This window comes from Camelus bactrianus, chromosome 10 (assembly GCF_048773025.1).
Source record: "Camelus bactrianus isolate YW-2024 breed Bactrian camel chromosome 10, ASM4877302v1, whole genome shotgun sequence".
In the NCBI taxonomy this organism is placed as follows: Eukaryota; Metazoa; Chordata; class Mammalia; order Artiodactyla; family Camelidae; genus Camelus; species Camelus bactrianus.
Genome location: NC_133548.1, coordinates 2,400,434 through 2,417,253, shown reverse-complemented (window position 1 = coordinate 2,417,253; position 16,820 = coordinate 2,400,434). Strand labels below are relative to the sequence as shown.

Below are 16,820 nucleotides of genomic sequence, written 5' to 3'. Positions count from 1 at the left end.
GCCCTCCCACTGCGCAGACCCTCCCCTGAAGAGGCAGAGTCTGCCTGACCAGGCCTCATGGAGAGGGGTCCCACCATGGCCCTGAGCATCTTGTCTGAGCAGTTCTGCATCCAAAGGCCTTGCAAGGTGACTATGGGGTGGGACCAGGCCAGCCTGGGGATGAGCTCGGAGTGGCTGAGGCAGCACACCTGTCCCTTAAACCACAGCCCCTCTGACACACACGAGTGGCTGGTGCTCGATTCCCTAAGGAGCCACCACCTGGCCCAATGGGATGGACGTGATGCTCACTCTTGGGGGACAGCTTGGGCCGGGGCCACCGACCTGGCAGATTGGGGGAGAGCTAAGGTAGGAACTCCTGCAGCCGTTTCCCTGGGTGCCGGCTTCCCTACTCAAAGGGCTGACAGCCCCGCCGCCCCACAGCCCCACCGCCCCACCTGCTGCACCCCCACCCCCCTCCTCACCCCCGACCACCAGGCTCGGGGTGCCCTCGATGCACTCTCCACCCAACATAAGGTGAAAACCGGTTAATGGGCTGTCAGCCTGCGGCCTAGATGGAGGGGCGGAGGCTGGGGCTCTGCTGAGGGTCAGAGCTGTCCCTTTGAAGGGAGGGATTGAGACATTCCATCTGGAAAAGACCCTGAGCCCTTGGGCTCACAAGTCCTACCTGGTCTGGGATGCCCTGAAGTGGGTGGGCCCAGCTCCAGCTGGTCTGGCCCCCCGGGGGAGGAGGGGGACAGCAGCTGGAGGAAGTCCCCCGCAGGCTGAGGTCCCAGGGCACCTCAGGCTGCAGAAGCCCTGGGGCTGGACAGGAATTCAGCGGGGCTGACGGTGAGGGGCCAGGAAGACCCCTCACCTCCTCCGCTCCTGTCTGGGCTTGGTTAGTGGAATTAGAGTGTCTTTTCCATACAAGGAGGCTTCAGGGTCTAAAAAGTTCTCTAAAAAGGCAGAAAAGAGGAGGGGGACACACAGGAGGAAATCTACAGGCAGGTGGGCTCCTGGGAAAAGGAGTCCTGAGAAAAAGGTGTCGTTGGGCGCAGGCATGTGAGGCAGGGGTCCTTTTCAGCACACACGTGCGACAAGGACAAAGGGCTCAGATTTCTGGGGTTCCTCTCGTGTTTTGACGGCTGCCAGGAAGAGAAAAAAATGACCATTTCCTGGGTTCAGAAAGAGAGGGGGCACCCCACTCTGGTGAGGGTGGGCTGGAGTCCTGCACGCATCTGCCCGTGTGCCCTCCCGCACCCCTAGATGGGATAACCCATCCAGGCTGACCCTGCTCACCACCACCCTCCCCGCCCAGCCTCCTGGCCATTTCCAGAGGAGTGTCCTGACCCCAGGCCGCCTCGGAGCGCGGGAGTCCCAGAGCGCGCCGGGAGAGGGGGGCGAGGAAAGGCCGAGCTGGGCACGGCCTGGGGTCCCGGCGCGCCCGCTCCGCACGCCGATCCCGCCCGGGTTTTGCGGCCGCCGCGCCCTCCGGCCCTCTTCCCCGCCTCCTCCCCGCCCTCCGCCCGCTCCCTCCCTCCTCCCTCTCTCCGCTACCGCGGTTGGATCAGTCTTCTGGCATTTCCTGCAGCCGGGCTGCGCTTGCCAGCTGAGCCCCCGCGCGCCCGGCCCCGCGCGCCCCGCTTCTCACGGTAGGAGCGCTGCGGACGGGGAGGGGCGGGCGGGGGTGAGGAGGGGGTCGGGGGGCACCTGGCAGGGGGCGGGGAGAGGGTCGGAGGGGCCGGGGCCCAGAGGGCCGTGAGCGTCCAGCGGGCCGCCGGTGGGCGGCTGCGGGACTGGCCCCGCGCCACTGCCCCCGGGCCCGGGGACTGGGGCGCATCCCTGTGGACCCAGATAGTGACCTCCGCTGGGGCGCCCCGCCCAAGCCTGTCGCGCCGCGCTGGGGAGCCCGGGGTGGCGCGGGGACGATCTCAGACGCCTGAGGATTGGGGCGCGGGTGCGGCCCGACTGTGGGGAGCCGCGGACCACCCCGGGCTCCCCCACTGATGGGGCCTGAAGGAGCTGGGACTGGAGGGAGGTTGGGGGGCAGTCTGCCAGCGTAGCCTGGGTCTGTGTCCCTAGCTCAGCGAAGACCCTGGGGGTCTTGAAGGGGCGGTGTCTGTGAGGAGGCGGCCTGCTGCCTCTGGATGGGGTCTGGGGTCTGCATCTGGCATCTCAGTTCCGGGCTTGTTTCCGAGATGACTCAGTCCGCGTCCACAGAGTGAGGGGTTGGTGAGCTGAGGGGAGATGCCCTGGCTGCCCCCCCCACCCCCACCCAGAGCCTCCATTTCTAGGCCACTGACCCCCTGGAGATAAGGGGCCTTGGAAGTTGTGCAGGGAACCTGAGTCTACAGGAGGGTCCTGTGTGCTTTAGGATTCCTGGGGGTGAGAGGGGGCGGGACACAGTGGGCGTGGGCTGTCAGCGGCCCTGTGGGACAGACACTGCCACCTGGGATCCCCAGGTGCCATCTCTGCTCCCACCCAAGCTGGGCTGCTGCTGTCAGAAGCCCCCGGAAGTACGATTCTGAGTGGCTCTGGAGTGTGGGCAGGTCCCACCCCGGGGAGGTGAGCTTCTCTGCCCCACTCACCTTTGGGCTGAGCCAGGCCCAGCCTGAGCAGCGGGTTTCACTTCTGCTGTTTGGTCATCTTGGGGTTGAACTTGCTACTCTGTCTGCACAAGAAATCACTTTTATGTGTGTCTGCCCGTCTGCCTGAGCCCCTTCAAGGTGCCTTTTGCAGGCAGACCTCTGTGATCTTCCCCAATACAGCCCCCGGGCCAGGGCCAGGGGCAGGCGCAGGTCGTCACGGCCAGGGATGTGGGCACAGCCTTTGGGTTGGAGTGGACGCCCTTGGATCTGTGTGTGCTGGGTGGATCTGGGTCCCAGCCAGCAGAAACCCTGCCCTCGACAGTGGCAGGCAGAGTGGTTTGTTGGGAGGTTTTCACCCACTTCCTTGGTTGTGAGAGGCCTGACTGCTCCTTGAACCTGAAGGCTTTGCTGGCATCCGGCCGTTCATGGGTGTCCCATTGTCTGCCTGCATGTGTGTGGGGCAGGGCCCCGGGTGCCAGGAGAGACGGCACTGAGTGCGTCTGTCTGGTCTGTCTCACCAGCTGTGTTTAGAGAAGGTGACAAGGGAGACGGGCCAGGCAAGGGCCCTCCCGCCGACTGAGTCCTGGGCCTTGTCTTGATGAGGCTGTGCAGACGTGGACCCGTGGGCAGTGCATCCTGGATGCCAGGTGGAAGCCCCTCCTCCCTGGGCCTGAGAATCCAGCTAGCCTGAGTCAGGCCGGGGATCTGCTAGGTCTCCAAAGGTCTGTTCCCGGCTCTTCAGGGATGCTAAATGCAGCCCCTGCCCCCAGGATGGTCGTTTCTGTGCTGAGAAGATCCAGGATCCATTTCTCTCCTGAAATCTCTCTTCCTGGAAGCTTCCTGAGCGGTGATAGTAATCTGACGTGCTATGCTGGAGGGGAGGGAAGGAAAAATGCGTGACAGGCCGGCTGTTTGAAGACTGTTGTGAGTCTTCGGCAGCCGCGTTTTGGGGACTTGCGCTTTCCGCTGATTCTGTGGTTGTAAGCCAGTGAGGGCACGCGTGCACACGCGCACACGCACGCACGCACGCGCATGCACGCACAATGCACAGGTGGAGGGAACGCACCCAAGGTGACAGAAGCATGTCTGCCCCCATCTGCATTCATTGTTCAGGGGACAGGTGTGCAGCTGCCGCCGAGAAGCAGTGCAGCTCAGTCACCCGGGTGAGGCCCGCACCCCGGGACTGGGGGCTGTTCAGGGGCGCACAGTGTCTGTCAAAAGGATCCCAGGTGTTTGGACTTGAAGTGAGCAGTCAGGTGCACTTCCCACCGTGGGGCCCACCGGTCAGGTGGAACTGCCTGGCTGCCCTCAGGAGTGGTGGGGAGCCCAGGTGGGCGCCGTCTGGGGTCTCGGGCCAGGAGGTAGGTGTCACAGGAGGACAGGACTGCTCCTCCCGGCAAGCGTGCTGCTCAAGGCTGTCACGAAGGAACAGAGTCCTGCTGGCTGTGCCAGGTTGGCCCATGACCTCCCCAACCTGCAGGTCAAGGAAACAGAACTGAAACGGGGTATGAGTTCTCCTGGGGTTCGCCGCTGGCCTGGGTGGCTCGGGACTCCCTGCGCAGACATCACAGACCCCTGGGTTTCGGGATTCTGGGAGGGAGGCGCTCGAGGACCATTGGGAGGGGCCTCGGAACCACCCAGCCAGGGCCCTGGGGAGGCACAGGGTCATCAGAGAATTGCCAAGTTTGTCTAGGTCATTGAGCCAGGGAGAGACAGTCCCTACCGCTCAGGACGTGAGCCTGTTTGGCCAGCTCCAAGGGATCTAGGGTACCCACAGTGCCTTTATGAGAAACCTCAGAGCCAGTGCTTCGCTTAACCTCCCAAGCCGACCTCACACCCACTCTTCCCCCCAGGTTGACCTCTGCTTTCCTCCAGCCGCCCCGGCTCTTGCCTGGAGGGCCACACTAGCCATCCCACGGTCTCTCCATCCTTGCGCCTCTGGTCCTCGTCCGGCCAGCAGCCAGCAAGAGCTTTAAAAATATACACATCACATAACCTACCTGCTTAGAGGCCTCTGTAAGTCACACTGGTCTCAATATAATTCTGGACTCCATTCTGTGCTTCCCAGGCCCGGGATGACCGGGTCCCTGCCCCTCTGTCCGCTCTCCCCACCTCCTCGCCCCAGCTCACAGGCATCCAGCCCCAGACCCGGCTTTTCTCATCACAGGCCTCACTGTCCCTTGTGCCCAGGGTGCTGAGTCACATCCCCGCTGAGATGCACTTCTGAGAGACCCTCTGCTCCCAACGGAAGCGTCCATTTTAAGGTGCTGGGTTTCATTTTCTCAGCAGCCGACGCATTAGTCCCTGAGATCCTCTCCATCCTGTATCTGTTCAGTTGAGTGACAAAATATGGACAAAGCGGTTGGACCAGGGCCAGGCCCACCCCCACCACAGGCGCCGCTGGCATGTGGGTCACCCTTCCCTTTTTGCCTGGATGTCTGCTCAGGGCTCTGCCCCAGGGCCTGGCACACAGTAGGTGCCCTTTGCTCATGTGAAGCTGTAGACTGTCTTTGCCCAGGGTTGCCCCATCGTGCATCTCCCAGCCAGTCTCTGGCTTCTCAAGCATCGGCAGTCAGGACACCTGACCGGCTCGTCCTCTCTGGTCCTCGGATGGAAGGACCCGGTTTGCGCCCTTCCCAGGAGTCCTGCCCTTCCTGACTTAGAAGTAGCAAGTGCAGAGTGGCTTACCTGGAGGAGTGCCTAGTGTTTACTGGGCGAGTGGAGGTGGCCTAGGTGCCCAGGCCCGCTCTGACTCTGGCCGGGACCAAGGGCTGAAGGGGAAGTCTCGGTCCCACAACTGAGCAATGCCACCCAATGCTAGAGGTGTTTTACAGGCTTAATGAGCACGTGACAAGGGGCTTGGGGGATGCCCGGTCCCACAGGCCACTGGCCAGGCTGACTCGTGTGACCAGCCAGGTGTCCCTTTCCCTTGTCCAAAGCCAGGGAGGGGTTGGAGACTGGGTGTAGGCAAGTCCGCAGGAAGGCAGAAGTGGGTGATGGCCCGGTGGGGATAAGCCTGCTGCTCAAACAGGATGGAGGGAAGCCTCCGGGTCCTCAGCCTCCAGCAGGCAGGGGCGGCACCTTTGTCCCTTTCCTCGCTAGCTTGGCCACAGCCACCACGATTCCGTTCTCAGCTGCTTCCACTCTGGGAGAGGCTGTCCCTGCCAAGGATTAGGTGGTGGCATTGATGTGCCCGCCTATTGGGGTGAATACGGCATTGGAGGTGGCTTAAAGGGCCAGCCCTGTTCTCTGGAGTGGAGCTGTGAGCGGGGAGGGCTCTGTGCCCACCTATTGAGATGAATTCGGCAGGGAGTCCATTAAAGGGCCGGGGTCTTGTCCTACTGGGACTGCGTTGTGGCTGCAGGGGTGGTTTCTGGTGGCTGTGTCCCCTGTCCTGCCTCCCTCGTTGTCCCACCTCCCCTGTGGTGGGAGAGCCGCTCCCCCAGGAGGCCAGAGGGAGGGCACCGGAGGAGGAGCCACTGGGACAGGAAGTCGGATGCGCCTGCCTAGTAGGATGAGCCTCACCCCCTAACCCTACCCCAACCCCGCCAGGAGTCACCCAAATCGGCCCGGGCAGTGGGGATGGGAGGCACTGCATCTGAGGTCTGCAGACGTGAGGACGGAACGTTCCGGGTCAGAGAGCCCAGGGAAGAGAAGAGGCCTTTGTGGTTATGTGTTGACACGTCTCCGGGATGTGCTTTTATGCCTTTGCTGCTTTCAGAGACGTGACTGGGCGAGTACTGGGCTAGGGGTGGGGCAAGCTTCACTGTCAGTCCTCAGGCATCCTTGGGGTGACACCCAGGGGTCTGGGGCCCTTGCCACCCTGGTCCTCCCATGGGCACTGGGCCTGTAGGCTCCTCACCCCAAGACAAGGGATGGGGGAGCCCCACACCTCCCAGGAACCTACATGCCAGTGTGGCTGTCTTGTGCCGGGCTCCGAGAATAGGGCCGGGGACGGCCGTGGACAGAGCCCCCGCCCACCGAGACACCTCTGGTTCCTCATCTGCAGTGGCCCTGACCAAGGCCCCCTCTGGCCAGCACTCAGCCACCCAGAGGAATGGGACAGGCTCTCCTGCGTAACCCTGTCCCCTCCCCCTGCTGGCTGGGCTGGATGAGCTGTGCAGGGCTCCTGTGCCCTGGCGCAGACCTGGGGCTGGAGGACAGGGCAGAGGCTGGCCAGGGTCTGAGGGGCGATGGCATCAGGACTAACAGTGGCTTTGAAGGCCAGGCAGAGGGAAAGTCTCAGGGATCCTTAACCCTGGTCCCAGGGCCAGCAATTTCTTTACCTCCTAAAGCTGTGTTTCCTTGTCTGAACAGCTGGGCCCACAGCAGCCCACAGAAGTCACGAGATGGTCTCACACGAAGGCGTTGGGGGACCTCGGCCGCAGGCTGGTGACTCTGGTCTGGCTCCTAGTGGGGGAGAACCAGACCTTACCAGCCCGAGGCCAGGCACACAGTAGGGCCTCAGGTGCTGGGGGGTGGGGGAGCAGTTGGGACTCGGAATTAAATAAAGCCCAGAGATGAACATCTGCATAGGGCGTGCCCCGCCCCCGGGACTGAGCGCTCCAGCCCAGCCCAGCCCCAGCTGCCCTGTGCAATGTGCCAGGCTCCTGGGTGCAAACTGACCCACAGGAAGGGGCCTCTGCCTCTTCATTCTCTGGCTTCAGACTGAGTGCAGACTCTCACCTGAGCCCTCCTGTCTCCCCTCCCCAAAGCTCACAGGGTCCACCTGGCTCCCACTGGAGCCGGGAGGAAACCACTGCCCAGAGAATGGCAAGACCAGAGTGTTGTCCTCACCGGGCCTCAGTGTCCCCATCCATAAGGCTCCCCCTAAGGCTCCCAGATCCCTCATCCTGTGCTCTACGTCTCCGCCCACCCCCGCCTCCGCCCCTGATGGGCAGTGCCAAACCGGGAACCAGAGTCCAGATGCCCTGTTCCTTGCCGGGGTTCTCTGGAGGGCTCAGGTCCTCCCAGCTGTTTTAGAGCCTGAAGGTACCCAGCAAATTTTATACGGAAAAAAAAATTGCCACTAATTTTTAAAAGGGTGAAGGCCACAAGACCAATGTTTAGAAATCTGTCCCCTTTCCCCTCAGGCACCACACAGGACTTCGTGTCACCAAAGCGGCTGCCTGCTGCCACCCTCGGTCCCTCACCCCTGCCTCCCTGCCGTCCTGGAGCAGGACGGGGAGAGGGCTTTCCAGGCCGCCCAGCGCGAGCCCTTTGCGGGACCTGGTGGCCTCCTGGCATCCTCCACCCGCTGCTCCTGGAGCCCCCTCCCACTGCAGCCCACCCGCACTGGGCTTCTGGTCTGGGCTCCCGCATCAGGGCACAAGTGGCCCCCGCTCTGAGGCCTCGATGCTGCCTCTGAGCCTCAGGAGCCAGCCTTGAAGGGCAGGACCCTGCGGGCAAGTCCCAAAGGGCAGGACCCCAAAGGCTGCTGGGAAGAGACCCAGCGCTTGGCCCCATGAGGCTGGGAGATTTTGGAGCTGCAAGAAGTGACACCTTGACCCAGAAATGTAAGAATTCTCCCAGGAAGACGGCTTAGAGTTTCCCTGCACGGGGCAGGCTCAGCGCTCAGCCTCGCCGCCGGGCCCCCGCCGAGTCCCGAGCGCAAGCCTTCCTTCCCACGCAGACCTCCCTGGCGGCGTGTGCCGCCGTCAGCAACAGCCCAGCCTCGTCCTGAGGGAGAGCCTCCCAGCTGCCCAGAGCGGGGCCGGCTGGGCTGGGCTTCCTTTGCCTGATCAGAAGTGAGAGTTTCTCAGGCCTGGGCCGGAACGCCGTCCTCTGCTCTGCTCTCCCAGAAGGCCAGGTGCTCGCTCGATGTCACTCAGCACCTTTCTGCCTCAGCATATGCTGATCCTTGGCTGGAAAGCCCTTCCTGGCTCCGTCTGGGGCACTGACTCAGCCCCCGTGGCGGGGTGACACTTGGTGGCGTGCAGGGAATACCAGACGTCTGGGGAGCGCACCCCGGGCCGGTGGCACCTTGTCTGTGGGTGGGCGCCCACCTCACCCCTTATCTGCCCCCTTTTTGCCAGAAATACACTACATTTAATTTTTAAAATATTTTTAATTGTGGCAACGTTGGTTCGTAACAGCCTGCAGGTTCACCTGTACATTGTATTCCACCTCAGTGTACACTGCCGCGTGCGCACCACCGAGAGGCGTTCCCGCCCGTCGCCATGCTGTCAGCCCCCTTTACCCAAGTCCCACTCCTGCCTTCCCCCGTAACCGCTGTTCTGTTCTCTGGAGCTGTGGTTCAGTTTGGCCATTTATTTCGGGTTTTGCTTGTTTTTCATGTTCCGCGGACGGTCTCGTTCTTCCCCCCCTTGCTTCACGTGGCGTCAGGCCTCGAGGTCCACCCGCGTCGTGCAGACGGCGGGCCCTCCTCGTTTCTCGTGGCTGAGTAGTACCCCCCGGCTGCCACCACTTCTTTGTCCATTCTTCCATCAAGACCGTCCCTTCTCCTCACGGGCCGGGGCCAGGTCTCCGGCCGCTGGCCCAACTCCTTCGGGTCGCGGCCCCTGGCCAAGCCCTCGCGCCTTGCCACTGGCTGGGAGATGTCACCCGCTTTCTTGGCGGGTCAGTGAGCTGCTGCTTCTGTTTGTCTGGTTTGGGTGTTTTGTTTAGGCGGAGGCAGGCGGGTTGCCAGAGCTCGTTAAGCCGGATGCCCAAGTCTGTAAGCACTGTCCCTGGAGAAGAGGTGGCCCTGACTTCCCACGGGGGCTCTGGAGTGACCTGTCTGACCACATGGATGCCTGGCAGCGTGGTGATTGAGCGTGGGCTCAGTGGTCCAAACACCAAGTGGGAGCCCCTTCCCACTCAGACACATCACTAGCCAGGGGGCCCTGGGCAAGTCCCTTAAGCTCCAGGCCTCAGTTTTCCCATCTGTGAAATGGGCCACCTCAGTGCTGGCCTCGGAGGCGAGAGGAGGATGTGTTTGAAGCGCAGAGCTGGCCCCCAGAGATGCCACAGCCAAACGGCCCTGGTCTGGGTGAGGCTCTGCCGATCCTCCAGCCCTTCCAGCAGGGAGGGACCATCTCCTTATCATGAATTAAAGCTTTGATTAATGATTAATGACTGGGAAAGGTTGACACTCGGGCACCACACCAAAAAATAAAACCAGTCCTTCGAGGTCATGACTTCTGGCTCTGCTGGCTTCAGGCCAAGGAGTCGAAAGTTCCAGCTCAGGACCAGCCCCTGACCGCCGTCCCCACCCCACCCCCGGATGCCCAGCTCTCGTCCCCAGTGTGTTTTCGTGCTCCTGCTATATATGGATGAATCCACAAGCAGATGCAGACTCCTCTGGCCCTGTGACAGATGTCGTGTGACTGCAGCGCTCCCTGCACACCCCTGCTCATTTCCTGTGACTTCGGAGTCACAGAGGAGGTGCAGAAACCCTCACACTCGGCCTTTGACAATGTCTCTTGAGCCGTGCGGTTACAAGTGCCAATTTCTCGTTCATTTTCCTTGCTTTCTATAGATAAGTCACGACTTATTTCCATCCCCCTGTTGAAGGGTGTCGGGTTGTTTCCGTTTTATCTGTGGAGCGTGTTTTGTGTTGGGTCTCCTGGGGCGGGAGGTGGGTTCTCTTCAGGGGTATGGGCCTGCGGTGGGGCCCGGGGGTCCCAGGGTGGGCACATGAGCAGCCCGACTAGATGTGGCTGCGGGCCCACCGCCGGTGCCCCGGCACACGTAGGGGAGCCGGCCTTTCCCCTTGAGCAGCAGGGCTGAGGACAGACACCCAGTGAGTGTGAAGCTGAAAGCTCCTCACGGGAGTGAGAGTGAGGGGCTCTTCCCAGGCCCCCCCGGGGGGTGGGTGGGCAGGGGCTGCATCTCCTGGGAGAGCAAGGCTCCCAGCTCACACGCTGCATGGGGTCGGGATGAACTTTCTTAGCACGTCCGTCAGCTCTCCTGGCCTCGGGAGCCCGCTCACCGCGTCTGTCCTCTTGAATCCATCCGGCTGGAGGGAGAAGCCTTTCTCCCCGCTCTGCCTTCACAGGCTGAACGGCTGCTCCCCAAACACACAATACAAAGATGTTTGCCCCAGTCCCCAGGGGTCTGAAGGTGACCAGCCCATTCTGTTCACTAAAAACAAGAGCCATGTGTACAACACGGCGACTGTAATTGGTAACAGTGTCGTACAATTGAAGTTCACCGAGAGCGGAACTAGAGAAAACAGATAAATACAGAAGCTGGTGGGTGTGCTGGTGACCCAGACGGAGGAATCCTTCCTCAGTGGGTCGTGTATCAAATCAAATGACGTACCCTTCCAGTATCTTACCCTTTGCCTTGCTGATTATACCTCAGCGAAGCTGGGAAAGGAACAGGCTGATCCTGAGATGACAAGGGTCCAGGGGCGGGGTCTGGCCGAGGGGTCTGCAGGTTCTGCCCGCAGCTGGTTAGAGCACAGAGGCACCCCCAGTGAAAACGCACAGCACCACGGTGCCAAGGATGGACTGCGCAGGCCAGGGCCCCGGCCGCGGCGTTCCATGCAGCTGCTCCGGGGAAGCAGGTCGGCGGGCGGGAGGGCTGGGGCCTGGCTGTGTGGTCCCCTGGAGCCTGGGTGCGAAACAGCGTTGATGACACTGGTGCACCCGCCCTTCACGTGCTCAAGGCCACCCCGGGAGCATCTAGCAGCTGGGAGGTGGCCCCGGCAGGACTTGGGGATGCCCTGTGCCCAGTGTCCAACCTGGGAGAGAAGCCTCATCTCCCCACTCCCCAGTTGTGACCAGGGAGATGCCCCTTCTCCCAAGGGTGCTGGGTGCTGACTGTCCATCTCGGTAAGCCTGCTCGTGTGTGTATATGTGTCAGCTCCGCCTGCTGTAACAGACGCCACAGACGGGGCGTAAACAACAGGCAGTCACTGTCCCCCGTCCTGGGGGCTGGAATCCAAGGCCCAGGGGTGGGCGGGGCCGGCTCCTCCCGGGGCCTCTCTCCTCAGCGTGGAGATGGCCGTCTTCTCCCGCGTCCTCACGTGGTGCCCCTCTGCGTGTGTCTGCGTCCTGATCTCCTCTTCTTGTAAGGACACCAGGCCCAGGGGATTGGGACCCACCCCAGTGACCTCATTTTAACTCAATCACCTCCTTAGACGCCCCATCTCCAAGTACAGTCATGTTCTGGGGTACCAGGGCCAGGGATCCAGCATATGGATTTGGGGACACAATGCAGCCCATCAGAGTGGGCAATGGAGTGACCATAACCATGGCCCCCGGCACGGTTCATCAGCGGGTTCCTGGTCTACAATTCTACGTTTACTTCCTATGAGCACATGTTTGCCAGGAGTAAGATTTTGAGGCGAGCAGAGTGTTTTATACACACGAATGTGTGTTTTCAGGTTTCATCCTCTCGAACCTTGGCTGTTTTATGTTGGCCTGGGCGCCCTGGCTCAGCCAGCATTCCCAGTGCCCGGACCTGGGGTGGAGCCTAGAGGCCCACACCCCGCAGCACTCACACACACAGACCCAGTCGCACTTTCCCGGGTCTGAGCTCCACCTGTGGGCAGGAAGTTCGATCAGGCAGGAGGTTTGTAGGGCCAGCAACCTGCTGCCGTCAGGTCCCGCTGCTCACTGGCCATCCCACCTGCCGGGCCATCCTTTTCGGCCCCAGCATCCCGGGCCTGGATCTGCTTTCCCATCACCGTTGCCCTGTGATCCAGTCCAGCAAACACCGTCCGCAGTGGCCGCTGGGAAACCAAACGTGACCTTTCCTTCAAGCCGGGTGAAGGGGATGCGGCACTAGTGGGCTGTTTGTCCCGAGGCTCAGAGACCTTTCTGTGCCAATAATCCTGAGTCCTGGGAGCTGGCCAGCGAGGGTCTTCCCCAGGGGTCCCCCGCCCCTCCCTGTCACCAGACCTGACAGATGCGTGCGGCGTGGGGCACGTGGAGACCTCGGCCCTGAGCTCGGGAGGAGGAGCAGGTCCTCAGCTACAGAAGGGATGCTGTTTCAGCAGAGCGGAGGCGCTGTGAGGAGGCGGCGGTGGGCCCTGGGGCCCCCAGCAGGGCTGACCTCCCGGGGTTCATCTACAGCATCTCCACTCTCCGGAGCACTACTGAGGCCTCCAAATGCAGCAGGAGAGGGAAAAAAGACTTCTTCCACACCACGTGGGTCCCTCAGGAGCTGCCCCGCCAGCTCGTGTCCCCGCTGACCGCCGGAGCTGCAGGCCAGGCTGGCGGCTGATTTTTAAGCTGCAGTTTAACGAATGATGGGAGGAAGACACCCAGGCAAATGACTGTCCTCCACCCCGTTCATTATTTTTAAACTGTGTCTGCTTTTCGGTTTATTTTTAAATCTCGCAAGCACAGGGAACATGCTGTTTATTTCCAGCCGGCCTGTTCTCCCCGACGTGGCCATTTATCACTTCTCGGCCCGGGTCCGGAGTGCCGAGTTTCTGGTGGGGCCCCAGGCAACCTGCTGGGGCCAGCTTGCCATGTGGTCTCCTACCTGATGATGCCACTGTGACCCCTGAAGGGACACTGCCCCGTGCAGGGCTGGTGTCCCTGTGCTCAGTGGCCCCAGACACCTTCTCTTAAACTTCTTGTTGGAGGGGTTGCCAGTTATTTCCTTTTTAGAAAAAAAATGTGTTTCTGGTTTGGGTGCACCCTTGTGTAGGAAACCAGATGAAGAAGAAGATTGTTAGAAATGTGTGCAAACCAAGAGTGAGTAGGCGCTGAGGGAGGACCTGCGCTGTGTCAGGGGGTCATGAGCAGAACTGCAGTGGGATCTTTTGAGATGCTGAGAGGCTGCCTGGCTGTGCTCTGCAGCTCGTTCAAATCCCAAGAGGGATCCTCACAGTTATTAGCAATAGCCAGTGGGTATCGCGTGTCCCCTCGAACCCCGACTTTCAGGTGTAGAACAGGCACCTGTTCCGTTCACGCTCAGGACAAGCCTCGAGGCACCTGGCAGCACCATTCTCAGGCGCAGAAGCTCAGAGATGGCCCATGCCTCGCGGGCCCCGCCAGCTGGAGGGCTCAGAGGCCCTTGCAGGTCGGACGCTGGTGCCTCAGTCAGGCACGGGAAGGGGAGGAGGGGCGCTGCAGATGAGAGGCTCAGCAGGCAGGACCCGAGGGTGGACCCAGGGATGCACCTTGGATGATGAGGTCATCAGGATGGAGGGAGCGAGGGTCAGGGAGGGCCGGGGGGCCGGGACTGGGCGCGCCCCAGACGGGCTCCAGGGGGCGGCCGGTTGGCTCAGGGCCTGACCTGGGTGACCGCTGCAGAGTATTTGTCTCAAAAGCTCAAAAAGCCGACCTTCTGCCTGGTTTTCTGTCTTTACATTTTATTTTCAAATAAAAGAAGTTTATAAAAGCAGCTGCTCTGGGTGGGACGCCAGGAATGGGGCCAGCACCAACCAAGGCCGGGCCCTAATCCAGCCGAAGGGAGCACAGGGGCCTCCTGGCTAGGACAGGCCCGGCCTGGGCAGCTTCTGGTGTTTTGGGAGCAGCTCCCCGCCTTCCACTATTGTGGTTTTCCTGTGTCAAGTTTTAGAACATGGCCTTTTTTTTTTAAGTTTTTATTTATTTCTGGGGTGGGGGTGTGGGGACGTAATTAGGTTTATTTATTTATTTTTTAGTGGAGGTGCTGGGGATTGAACCCGGGGCCTCCGGCATGCTAGGCATGCGCTCTACGCCTGAGCTATACCCTCCCCCTCCTAGAATGTGACTTTTTAAGTCCACTCACTTTTTACTACAGGAAATGTGTATCTAAGAGAAACTTTAAATTGTCACTGCAGTTAGAAAATCATCATCATGTGTAATAAATAGCCGGTAATACAGAAACGTGCTCGGCCAGCGCGAAACGCTGATAAAATTGTAGCCGCGGCCGCGCTGCCTGCGAGCTCACTTCGTCTGCAGCCGCTTCGCGCCCGCGGCCGCCCGACCTCCGTCAGTAGAGAGACGAGAGGTGATGCAGCTGCAGTAAAGACCCAGACTCCCTCCCGTGACGTAGTCAGGAGGCTGGAAGGAGAGGAGCTTCCCCAGTGGGACCAGCGATGATTAACGCCTCCCTGTGCCACCCAGTCTCACCCAGTCTCTGCTCACGTCTTGGGAACCAGCGATGTGCTCATTTCGGAGGCAGGGGGGCGTCAGTGGCCAATGCCGGGGCTTTGAGAGCCAGCCCCTCCCTCTGTAGGAGTGGACAGAGTGGGATGGAGAGCCTGCCGCTCGGAGACTGGGAGGGGACCCCAGCGACAGGGCCACCCAGCTGCCCAGCACGGCATCGCCGCGCTGCCTGGAGACCCCTCCGCAGGGACGGGCTGGCGTTTGCTGGGTCAGGGGCCGTTCTCCAAGGTGCGCCAGCTTTCCCCGTTGGGCCTGGGCCAGGAGGCGTTCTTGGCTCACCCTCAGCCCCTCTTATCCTGGGGGCAGGGTTTGGACATGCCCAAGACGGGGGCCAGGGAAGAGGCACCCGGGTCAGCTTTGCTCAGGGTCTGCACAGGCTGCCGTGTGGAGCAGTCACTTTCCTCCCGTCTCGGCGGTGCCCAGTGGCAGAGCGTCCCTCAGCCACATCCTGGGAGCGTCCTTTGCCTTCAATTCAGGCCAGTCTTGAGCTCCCAGCCTTGAGCCCCCAGTGTAAGTGTCTGGGCGGCCATAACAGAGGACCACGCTGGGCGGCTTAGAACAACAGAAACTGGTTCTCTCCCAGTGCTGGAGGCCAGAGTCTGAAATCAATGTGTTCGGGGCTGGTTCCCTCCGAAGTCTCCAGGGGAGGAGCCTTCCTACCTCTTCCAGTTCCGGGCCCCCAGGCATCCCTGGACTTGGGGCTGCGTCCCTCCAGCCTCTGCCTCTGTGGTCACCTGGCCTCCTGTCCCTCTGTGTCCTGTTCTTTTCATATAAGGCACAGTCATTGGACCAGGACCCACCCTGCTTCAGTGCGGCCTCATCTTCACTTGGTCTCATCCGCAGAGACTGTCTTTCCAAAGATCGCCTTCACAGGGCCTGGGGTGTGGGGGTCGACACACCTGTGGAGGAACCACCGTCCAGCCTGCTGCACCGGGATGAGGTGGCCGCAGCAGGCAGTGACCTGAAACTTGCTGTGACTCCTGGAGAAGAGGCGGTTAAAGCTGGGCTCTGGCTGACCACGTGGTGGGAAGGAGTGGGAATGGTGCTCTGGGGACGTGGGGGTGACGTCACAGATACAGTCACATTGTCTCCCCAGCAATCCTGGGTGTGGGGTCAGGGGGCTGCCTTAGCTCACAGACGGGATCACTGAGGCCACTGGAGAGGCAAGGACGGCTTGGGTGCCCAGGCAGCTGGGGCTGAGCTGGGAGTGAACGTGGGTGTCCCCCACAGGGAAGGGGCTGTGTCCTCTTCCCCCTGCACCGGCATTTGTGCAGTGATCTTTCACAGCACGCACAGCCACCGGGCATGGACCACTGGCCCCGGCATTGAGAATGGGACCCCTGGTCCTTGGTCTCCTGGCCGCTGACTTGCCCCTGAGACGTGAGCCCCTCCCAGCCCACGGCTCCCTGCGTCCTGTGTCCTGCAAAAGCAGCCAGCCAAGCCTGGATGCCCCGGGCATGCCCACCCCGAGCCTGGTCATCGCTCCGCCCTTAGGGGCTCCCGGTCTCAGCTGGCCCCAGGCCCTGGGGTGAGAACCTGGGGAAAACAGCTGTGCCTGCGTCTCCTGTGTTTACACGGGAACCAAAAAACACTCTGAAAAGAGCCGTCTCAGAAGGGAAAAGCACCGTCTCCTTCCCAGGGGCTTCAGGCCTGTTTCCTGAGAGGGACTCCTGGCTGCTTCTCTGTGGTGGGAGCTGCCCCCGGCTCGTCCCCCCTCGTCCTGCAGCCCTGGTCCTGGTGTGCTGACAGCCCGGACAGGAGGGTCCACTCGGAAGCCTGGGCAACACTAATGGGGCACGGCGGCTGGTTAGGTTCAGACACCTGCGTCATCCCTGATTTGCGTGTGTGTGTGTGTGTGTGCCTGTGTGTCTGTGCGTGGTGAGCAGTCAGGGTGGAAAGGGAGTACGAGGGCCTCGCATGCTTGTGTGCCAGCCCCTGGCACTCAGGGCACACTCGGCAGTGCCCAGTGAACAGACCAGCGGCGCCCCAAGCTGCCTGGCGCCTGGCCAGGGCAGTGACCACTTGCTGTCCCATAAGCGAGAGCTGGGCCGTCTTGATGACCACAGAGGAAGAAAGGGAGCAGGGTGGGGGGCTGCCCGGGCCTTGGGGGAACCTGGTGCATGCTGGAGCAGGGCTGAGGGCTCATGTCACCCAACCCACTGGTGGTCGGACCCGGGCAGCACGTGGCCTCACCTCT

General features: G+C 61.5%; 1 protein-coding gene across 10 annotated transcripts in view; it reads left to right on the top strand.

Annotated features, from left to right (window-relative positions):
- Window positions 1-1,494: 1,494 nt before the first annotated feature.
- The window catches only part of OSBPL5 (oxysterol binding protein like 5), a 64,609-nt gene continuing 49,283 nt past the window's right edge, over window positions 1,495-16,820 (top strand). For 8 of the 10 annotated variants that reach the window (XR_012509484.1, XM_074371510.1, XM_074371507.1 and 5 more), the window contains exon 1: window positions 1,512-1,631. The gene's annotated coding sequence lies outside the window, so the exon portion shown is untranslated. Of the gene's footprint in view, window positions 1,632-16,820 lie in introns of all 10 variants that reach the window. The other 2 variants (XM_074371509.1, XM_074371508.1) reach the window with 2 other exon arrangements.